The sequence below is a fragment of the Macadamia integrifolia genome, chromosome 8 (genome assembly GCF_013358625.1).
Source record: "Macadamia integrifolia cultivar HAES 741 chromosome 8, SCU_Mint_v3, whole genome shotgun sequence".
NCBI lineage: Eukaryota > Viridiplantae > Streptophyta > Magnoliopsida > Proteales > Proteaceae > Macadamia > Macadamia integrifolia.
In genome coordinates this window covers 31,291,058-31,302,234 of record NC_056564.1, presented here as the reverse complement: position 1 = coordinate 31,302,234, position 11,177 = coordinate 31,291,058, and the positions used below count along the sequence as shown (strand labels likewise).

General features: G+C 36.8%; 1 pseudogene; it reads left to right on the top strand.

The window, feature by feature from the left end:
- The first annotated feature begins 6,462 nt into the window (after positions 1–6,462).
- On the top strand, positions 6,463–10,598 carry LOC122086891 (annotated as a pseudogene).
- Positions 10,599–11,177: the final 579 nt, after the last annotated feature.

The following is an 11,177-nucleotide window of genomic DNA, read 5'->3' as shown; positions in this document are numbered from 1 at the left end:
AGTCTCACCGTCACCGGCTAGGTTTAGATTCTGACGAACTCCAACTCTGGATCTGAAACTTGAATGACAAGAGTTTTTTTTTTTTTTTTTTGGATGAAGTGCCTCACAGGTTAGTTGCAGAGCCGAGCGGGAAGAGGGGAGAGAAAAGGTGTAGCAATGGTGGATTCAAGATTTGATATCTTGTCCTGATCTAATGATTTTATTTAAGATAATCAAATTCTACGATTAAAATCCCGCTAGCACATAAGATTCTAGGATAACCCGCTAACATACCTATCCCTCTCCCATAAATAATGATGAGATCGTTACATTTTAAAAGTCATTCAGTTGGCTTATTTGACTATGCAACTAATGAGTATTATAAGATCACGGTGATCATGGGCTACTAATGCTATGGTCACGTTGTATCAATTAGGAGTGTGGAGAATGATAGAACAATCACAACCTAAAAAAAAAAATGAAAGAAAAGATCAGAGAAAGATTTTTGTTGGAACTGATGAAGGATGTGTTTGATTGGATAAATTTTTAGAAACATATATCTAATATGGATGCAATCCTTTAGAATGTGATTCCTTGGAATCATTATTCTTGACAAAATAACTGTTTGGTTTGTATTGATTTTGTATGGTGATTCATCTTGAAAAATTGTTTGAGAGATATTTTGACTCTTCTTTTCACTCTCTCGTATTCAATTTCAGATTAGAAGAGGAATAAATTTTCATTAGTAAAGTAGAAGAAATTTCAAAAGGCTTTGTTTTGGTTGCAAGGAAATGAAAGTGAAGGAAAGTGATCACTATACATGATATTAGAAATTAGCAAATTTAGAAATTAGACCTTCAACATACTGATCACTTTACATGATATTTTTCCTTTTGAGTTAAAGCTTGACTTAGGCATCAGAGTTTGTTTCCGGAGTTTCCTTCGAGTTAGTTTTAATCTGTATTAGATAGGACCATGCAGAACAGAATCGTGCTTCAACAACACCATTTCTCTCTTCCTCTCTCCTTTCACTCCTCAAAACAACACTTTATGACCATTACAACTCCCCTCTTGCCAGTGAATGGCAATCGCTTGGTCTACCTATTTTGTTCTGATTTCATTGTATTTCTCCATATTCAGCATTCGCTAGTGTCACAAAAAACAAAACCATATCAATTCGTTAACCCACATTTTTTTTTTTTTCATAATCTTATCAAATTTAACGAGACTTTGAAAAGGGTGAAGTGTTAAAGAAATCAGCCGACAGGGATTTACTTGTAATATGAGAAATCCGACCTTATTTCCACCAAGCAGCTTTACTTTTCTAATTTTAGGAGATGTTAGATTGTCTACCCTTGAACTCCCACCCACCTAGTCCGTAGTATACCATTCAAACGGGCCATGGACCAGAAATCATTGAAAAGTCAATATTTGAAGGATGGAAGTATTCTACTACAAAAGTGGTCAAATATATATTTGAAATAGAAGAAAGGAATAGAAGCATACCGGGCTAGGTAACCTATTTATCCGGCATTTAAAGGGAGAAAGAAACAGGACATCCTAGAATCTAGACCAAATAGGAACTAGAAAGTGAAGGTTAAATCCATCCATTCATTCATTTATTGGCTCATGATAATAAATACATCACGTGATTTCAGTGCATGTTAGGACTTTAGGACACATCACCAGATTGAAAATTCAAACTCTTTTTTGCAAGACACGCTGTGTCTGATAGAGACCTATGAGGGGCCAGCATAGGGGTCGCTAGTAGGGATGTGAATGGATGGAATATGAATTGTATTTAGATTTGATGTTATTTGATTCTGTTATTTTTTATTAGATTTGATGACCTTTAAACTTATAGGAAAGCAGATTAAATTCGGATTTTGGATTATACATGTATTCTCTGACTTAAGTAATTCGAATTTTTCTCTTTAATGAGTATAATTTGCTCTTCAGTGAGCATTCTAAGTTATCTTGGTTCTTTTCCTCACTCTTTTGAATCTATTTAAACTGCAAGAACTCTCAAAGATTTGGATTTTGATACCCTTTGATCACATTGGGGTAAATGGCCGATACTATTAAAAAGATTCTTCTTTGGCTAATAGGTATTGTAACTGGTATTCCTGTGATCGGTTTAATAGGTATTTTCTTTTATGGTTCATATTCTGGATTGGGTTCATCCCTCTAATAATCGAATGGAAGAAGTTGTAGAAATGAAAAAGTACTAAAAACTCAACAGGCCTCTACCTCTCGAATCAGATATCATTAAATCGATATGAATGTAGATTCGAATTCAAATTTCAAATATCCATTTACATCCCTAATCACTGGGTTCAAACTGTTGGCGTTTCTTGAATTTATGAAGCTCATCCCCAAATATTGAAGTAAACCTACAAACATAAAGGACACATTCCATTGGTTGTTTGCTAGATATGCCCTCTTTCGAGGCTCGACCTAGGGTTCGAGCATTACTCTGGCATCATTCTAGTTATAGGAAGTCTTATTAATTCTTTATTTAAACCAAAACTTTTTTTAGCCTCCATTCCTAATCCAACTCATTCTTCCTCTTCCCCGAGGTATATTGAGGTTGAACTGATTTGAACCCAACTTCTTATCATGAGCTCTAATGATGATATCAGTTTAAGGCCCCGCATCAGTAGGCCCAATTGAGCATGATCAGTTAAGTTTGAAATCGGTCCAATCCGTTTCATAAATATGCCAAGCTCAAGCCCAACCTAAGTATAAACACTAGTTTCCGGTGCAAGTGGTGAAATGGGTGTCATTGCCTAACATGTTTAAAGCCTATTTAGAGTCTCTTTATTCAGCCTGATAAGTTTAAAGCTTGTTAATGGCATGATTAGAATTCATTTACTCAATCCAACACATTTAACGTCCATTTAACCCAATTATTGATAGCCCAATTAAAGACCGTTGTTTCACCAATTGTATATAAATGGGACCATGCCTAGTCTATGAGCCCTGAATACTTAAACTAGGGTGTCAATTTCAGACTTGGCCCTATTAATAAACGTGTCGTGCTCAAGCCTAACCCATTTATACAGTCATTCCTAGTGCATGGTGTAAGCCTAATGGTCGACTGGCCAGCCATTCTATCTACAAGCTTGACTCAGCCCAACCGTTTATAAGGTATATATTGATTTTCTTTTAACGGGAGATAGAATATGATATATATTGATATTTTTATCAACTATTGAATATAATTAAGTGTAATTTTTTTTTTATGGTTAAATAAATATATTAAAATTTTGAAAGTCTAAGACAATTAAAGTCCATTTACAACCATATTTAAGGTTTAATGCTGCACTAACCCATTTAAGGCCCGTTTAATAGAAACCCAGAACCCAATTGAGCCCGAGTCATTATATAAACACGTAGATCAAGGTGCAAGAAAATATGTTCGTCAGGCCAGCTTGGCCTGCCAAGACCAACCAAGCCTGACCAGTTGACACCCTTGACTTAAACGGATAATGTGCGGTCCTAAAGTGGAAAAGTCCAATTAGCCCCACTGATTGACACTCCTACAATCCAAGATGGAAAATCTCAACCAAATGGTAGCCAATTTAGCCAGCCTTGTCCAAACTAAAATCAATTAGGGCTAACATATTGAAAACCAGGATCAGACCCGACCTGTAAATCGAGAAATAGTCCTAAGATAGCCCTAGAAGAAGATATTGTGATCAACTCAAATTCAGATTTCAATGAACTATACACATTGGAGCTGAACCTCAATCCAAATTGTTGCTTGTATTTCTCAGGAGACCCTTGCCTTGGAAATTTGAATTTCTGTAGGTTCGAATAAAGATTGTTTGATTGGATCGGTGTTAAAGGCCGTTTTCACCATGTGGTGAAGAAGCTTTAGGTGGGTTTTAAAAGAATTTGATATGAACTCACTCGTTGACAAACAACACCCAATCCGAAACTTTAACAATCAGAAGGAGATCTAGCGGGTAGAACCAAAATTGGATGAAAAGACTGAGGCTGCAGTTTGGTAATGTTTTAGAAAAATATTTTTGGAATTTTTTTATTGTATGGGAATGAAAAATGGAATAAAGTGTTTGGTGCATTCATGATGTGTTTCGTCTTTTAAAAGGTAAAAACGAGAAATGATGGAATAATAAAAGGTAGTTCTGTCATTCCAATTTCGTTTAAAAAAAAAAAAAGGTATTTTGACACATAAGCTGAAATTTTTGTTTTTGACACCAAACGCAGCCTAAAGGATTAATACGAGTCTAAGGCCCTCTTTGGTATCATTTTTCTTTTTGATTTTTATTTATTTAACAAAAATCATTAATGAAAATCATTTTTTATCAAAACATAAAAACGGTTTGATAACTACTTGACAAAAAATGGTTTTTTGTGAGAAATAGTTTGGTATCTCTATGTGCAAAATATTTTTTTAAATAAATGGGTGAAGAAATTCCCTTAATCCATCTTTCTCATAACTCTCTTTCTCCACATTGGACTGAAAAAGAGGGGGCAAGGGGTTTGGATTTCTGATTACAAAGCAAATGACTACTTTACCCCTCTATATTGAGCCTTTAAGCATATGCTCATTAAAGTCTAGCGCAAAAATAACTGAAAATCATTTTTAGCCAAAACACATAAATGACTCTTTATCTCTTTTTGGTTTTTGTGTTTTATCAATTTTTTTTAAATAGAAACAAGTTTCATAAATGATACTAAATGCAGTCAAAACCATTTTTGTGAACAAAAATCAAAAAGAAAAATAATACCAAAAAGGGCCTAAATTGTTTGCAACGAGTGGTGAGGTATAGTGGATATCTAATAGTTGAGAGAGTCCGATCATACACCTAAGCTGTTGGATGTTTATTGTATCTCACTGCTTCACTGTAGACGATTTTTATACACCAAATATGAGAGGGTGCTGATGAGAGTCTTTTCCTCTATCAAAATTGGAATGATTGCTACACCCTTCTTGCAACAAAAAAAAAAAGGAATAATTTACCTTGAGTTTATAAAATCTCTTCTATGTTTAGTATTTTAAAAAATATCCTTTAAAATTTCATTTTTTTGACTCATGTAGAGATTGTAGCAGCTAAGGCAGTAGCCAAAATGTCTCCGTCACTTAGGTTTAAAATGGAAAGTATTGACTTGACAACAATCCGTAGATCCAGTGCACTATGCACTGGTTGCAGCTAGGGGTGCAGGTTTAGCCCTGACAGCCCAAAGCCACCCTTGGCCCGCCCTGATCCTAAACAAGTACCGACCCTAAAATTTTGGCCTTGAGGGCGGGCTCAATCCTGAAATTTCTGACCTTGAGTCAAGGTCAAGGAGGGTAAGGTTGATGTCTTTGGCCCGCTTAGCCTACCTTGAACCTGACCCTAATTTTTTACCCTGAATTTAGGCCTTGGTTTTTGCCTCTGATGTTGATTTTGGATTTTTTTTGTTTTCTTAGGATATTCTCCTCTTTGTTTAACATAACAAGGATTTTGAGATCTTTGAATTGTTTGTCTTATTAGGATGATCTTTTATTTATCATGACAAATAATTGAAATTTTTTGGATTATTTGCTTTCTTAAGATGATGTCCTCTTTGTTTACCATAATAGTTAGAGTTATTTATATTGTTTGAATGTTTGCTTTAGGATGTTCTCCTCATGACAAGTAATTTGTGACTTTGCATTTTTTTATCTCTTATTTATTATGAATATTTTTTATATTTTAATTATTTCATATTTCGCACGGTCAGGGTATACTTGGCCCTTGATGACAAACCAAGGTCAAGGTCAAGACCAAACAGGGTCATTTAGGCCCGACCCTGAAAAATCAGGGTCAATTAGGGAGGGGTAAGGGTTGGGGCTGAACCTTTAAGGGTTGGGCCTGGGTTGAAGTTTTGCTGCTTTTAGTGAGTGTCAGGACTGGTTTGGGCCCAGTTAAGGGGACATAGGGTTGGGCTAAGGTTCTAAGAAGCCCGGCCCAACCCGGCCCTGTTGCACCCCTAGTTGCGGCCTTTGCTTGCAGAGCATGTGCTAGGAATGAAGAATGAAGGTCTAAGGATCGACCCCTGTCACATGCATCCCCTCCCCTCTAGCGTGTGAGTAAAGTCTCCTTCTACTGTTTCTTAGGATGTAATAACAAAAAAAAAAAGTGAAGACTTGACAATTATCCTAGTACATTTGTACAAGGGCACGAATCTTAATGGGTAAAAAGCAGAACGACTCTAAACCTGAACTCAAGGTTTTGAGCATTACCAAATGATGAAATGTTTGCTGGTGCAGCCAAACATGTGGATATGATTTGACCAAACATGCTTGTGCTAATTAATTGAAATTATCCCTAAAATATTATGTATTATTCCGTACATCTCAAAGTATGACTTGGAGTCACGTACCCCCATTAGTTGGGCAATGGGATTCTATTATGAGCCGGCAGTGTGGCGATACTCCTGCCCCAGAGGTCAAACTGTTTGTACCTTGCAAATCATAACCTGACCTGTTTAATGCGCTCTGTCTCGTTTCCCGTCTCCCTCTCCTTCTCCAACATCACAGTTTCAAGGTACTCTCTCTCTCTCTCTCTACACGAACACACATGCACTCACAGATTTAAGCAAGCAAACAATTATCATATTCATTTGGCTATTTTGAATTTCTGAATAGGCACTGTTTTCTTTACTTGAAATCAATTGATTTTTGTTGTTTGATGAATTGCTCTTAGAATTTAGGGTGTAATTCCAAAGTTACATTGAGCTGATGGAAGCCCATTGCTGATAGATTATTTCTTTATCCTGTTTCCATCAAAATTTCTCCAGTAACTAGGGAATTCATCTTGAAGAGATCACAAATTCAAGACTCAAAGGTTGCATTTGGTATAGTGCGATATGATTGAATATAGAAATGAAATGGATACGTACAGTAACTAACACACTCTTGCTGATCTTACTGGGATCATATATAGCTTGGTTTAAGGGGAAAATTCTGACTGAAATACTTGCTAATTAATAGTTTACCTGAATCGAATTCTTTGTACAAGGTTTGTTAAGGAAGTGAATGAATCAAGAAATTTTTTTTCATTAACTTGGGAATGAAAGATGGGTTGTTGAGTAGCACTTGATTGCAATCATAGTTTGCTATTATGAAGATTCCATGGGATAACATGCTGATAGATATTTTGTCTTTCACTTGTTATAGGGATTACTGATTCCAGTGTGTTGTACAAGGTTTCATTTGTAATAGTTGTTGGAGTTTTGGAAATTTCGCAACTGAATTGAAGAAAAATAATGGATTTTCTCTCTACTTCCAGCTCATCTTAATTGGGTTTTGGTCGCGTTTTCAGTGGAGATATACTATTAAAATGATGTGTTTTCTCCCCTGTTTCTTTCATTTGTTCCTTAGTTGCTAGACTCAATAGTAAACCAAGACCTTGCTGTAATTTCTTATGAATTCAATGGTTAATATGAAAAATCTGTCGAGAGAACAACTGCCTAGTGTTGGAGTACGATGTCTTGTATTCCGTCACAGTTTAATCCAGGGAGTACTAGTGCAGCGCCTTGACAGGTAGGACGGCGGTCCCGCTAGCTGGTTAGCATGCCGTGGGGGTTGCAAGGGGGCGGGAGGCCCCCCTGCATAGTGGGGGTGTAGGGGGGCGTAGCCCCCCGCTTGAATTTTTTATTTGAGGGCAATTGTGTACTTTCTGGATTAGAATTTTTCGCTATATATTTGTAGTGAGGGTTTCTTTCTCTGTAATGTAAGTAATACTGAGTGTGTGAGGGACGAGCATTGTAACCCTATTCTCCATTGATAGTGAAGCAGGATCTCATCTCACCGAGGACATAGGCAATCTTGCCAAACCTCATAAATCTGTGTGCATTGTTTCTTCTTGTTTTTCCATTATCTTCTACATCGTTTTAGGGTTGTGTTTCTACACCTAGTGCAGTTAGTGAGCTGTGGTGGGCAAAAAATCCCTTGCTCACTATGAGGTCTTGAGTTCGAGCCTCTTGGCTGTTATATACTTGCCCTCCCTTGTCCCTACCATAAGCTAGTTAAATTTGTTCGAGAAGCAGAACAAAGTTGGGTTGGTAATCATGAAAGACAGCCTGTCCATTGTTTTATGATTCTAGATTCAACCACAAAGGGATAGAATCTTGAAGAGGAAAGAACCAAGCTCTTTCCAATTCATCACCCAAGGGGTTTGACATTTTTCAGTTACAAAAACTGCTTGCACAAAGAGCATCTTTATCTGCTAATAAAGTTTCATCTGAGATGAAGTCATTCTATTTTCTCAAAATTTGCAGATTCACAAGGGGCATGACTCAGTTACATGGTAAGAACGCTGGAAAGAAGCTAATCCAAATTGATGTGAGTTCAGACACAGTTTGTCCATGGTGTTTCATTGGAAAGAGAAACCTAGACAAAGCCATGGATACATCAAAAGACAAATTTGATTTTGAGGTTCGTTCTGTGTTTTTAAATTTTTATCCTTTTTAACATTTTGACTGAAGTTAGTTGAAATCAGTCTAAAAAATTTTCAGGTTAGATGGCACCCATTTGTTCTTACCCCTTCTGCTTCTAAAGAAGGTGTTGACAAGAGAGAATTCTACCAAAAAAGACTTGGGCCCCAGAGTGAAAGAGTCTTAGCTCAGATGGCAGGTTTCTTTCTCGTACCATTTGGTCAACCATAGAATAGCACCTGCATATTTGATGTGGCACTGTGGTCAGTATATATAGCCATCAAGTCTTGCAGGTATTCAGAGGCCTTGGGCTTGAGTGTGACACTTCTGGGCGTACGTAAGCATGGAAAATGATGTATTTCTTGATCATTTCATATTGAAGAGGATGAGCTCTTTCAGGGTTTCTTACTTTTTTGTTGGGGAAGTGGGTGGGTTTATGTGGACAGGTTATGAAGGCTCCCTAACCATAGTCGAATATATGCAGGGGGAATACTCTTGACAGTCTTAGGCTCATCACATTTGCTGGCCATCAGGGCTTTGATAAGCAGCATGCTCTTGTGGAAGAGTTGTGTCTCGGATATTTCTCACAGGGAAAGTACATCGGTGATTGGTAAGCATACTTTTCTCTTTGTATATAATTTGGCATAATTCTATTTCTTCAAGGTATGTTTCTTTAGATATAGGACTGTATATCACTGTGCAGTATTAGAGATCCATATGAATTCTAAACTATTTGTTTCAATGGCGCCATAACTTCAGCAATCTGATCGAGATTCAAGAAGAAACAAACTCTAAACAGCCTTCTTCACACTATAGCAATCTTAACAATGTATCAAGCCTCCTTGAATAAATATTAAATCCATCAACCCTAGGCCCAGGAGCCTTGATGGATTTTATTGTTGTTGATAGCTTGAAAGACTTCATCTTCTGGCCATGTAGTTGACATCCTGCTCTGCTATTCAGAACTTAATATTTATCAATCAGACCATCTGAAACTCCCCCCTCCCCATGCCGAATGACCATTTTCCAGACATAGTCTCTCACTAGAATAACTCTCAGCTTCACCCTTAATATGCTTCACATCGGTTAGAACAGAAACCCTCTCTCCATGATTGGAAATTATGAGTAAAATTCTATCTAGCTTTCTAAGTTTAATAAAAATAATCATACTAGAGTCACCAAGCTGCAGCCATCGACTCTCAGATTTTTTCTTGTAGAGAACACTCCTCTTGTACCAGCCAAATGATCAAGAAGTCCCTTCTCCCTTCTTGCAAGGTTTATGTTGAGCTATCAGACCTTATACAGCGTTGAGCAAAACCCATAGCTCATCCCTACACTGCTGGGTGCTATCAAAGTTCAAAGATTTTTTTCGCCTCCGAAAGCTTTTGTGCTTATCCTCTTAGCGAAAGTCAATATTGGATTCTATTTTCTTGGAGATGATAACTGTTCAATACCTTGACCTTCCGAAACATTGGTGATTATCTGAATATTTGGAATTTGAATGCAGGGGATTTCTTTTAGAGGCTGCCGAGAAGGCCGGAGTGGAGGGAGCAGCAAAGTTTCTTGAAGACCTGAATATGGAGTCAAGGAGGAGCTTTTTGCAACTACATTTACCAAACATCCTATTCAATATATTTATTTTTGTTTGGTTTTCTCCAATATGGTTGTTTTGGCTGAACTTGTGACTCCATATGATTCAATGGAGGTCAATGAAGAACCGGGAAAATACTCAGCACACATAACAGGGTCCCATCATATGGGTTGAATTCATCTGCAATTCCAATCTCGTATAATTCCGTGAAATACCACCTTCAGGGGGTGACACTTGTATTGATACCAATGCAATGGTCCAGATCTGGTACAACTAATAAAACCTTAAATTAGTGAAGAGTCATTTAAATCAGATCTGGACTATTGCATTGGTATCAATACACGTGTCACCTCCTGAAGGTGGTATTTCATGGAATTGTACGAGATCGGAATTACAGACGATTTTTTTCCCATATTATGTGGTGGGTTTATATTTTCTATTGTGTTTGCTAACTAAATTTTTTCATATGGATTCCATGAAGTGTTTCATTTTCTGACAAAAGTATTGACAGATTAATGGAAAATTGAAGTTGAATGGTAGCTAGCAACCTGAGACCTTCCTGAGAGCTTTTGAAACGGCAGTAGCTGACGTTTTCTAGCCTGTGTAATTCTTTTTCTTATGGTAATACTCCAAGGAGATCAGTGCTTTTCTCACACTGAAAAAAAAAAATTGTTTGTTACCTTTTGAAATAAAAATAAATAAATAAATTGTTTGTTGACACACATTTCATCTATAAATTACCCCTCTAAAACATAAAAGGTATATCTGCAACAATTGACAAGTTGAAAATTACAGAAATGCTTTCCTGTTATTCTCATAGCAAAATTAGTAGCTTTCTATTATTGTATTTAGTTTAATTAGTAACTTCCTAGTATTCTCTTTATTAAACTAGTAGCTTCCTAATCCCATTGATCCATATTTAATTCACTTGTTTTGTCTTTGACTTATAAATGCAACCCATCAATGGCATTAGAGAATCAGATTTAATGAAGTAAATAAAGTTGTTCCTTAGAGTATGGAACTCCACAGGAGTCTCTACTTTGCAAGTTCAAATCTCTTTTTTTTCTTGTTCGATTAATCAAATCCTTGTCATGGAGGCAACGTAATTTCGACTCCCCCAATCCCAAGTTTCAATTAAGGCTGCATTGCTTGGTATTAGAGCCAGGTTTTGCAAGAG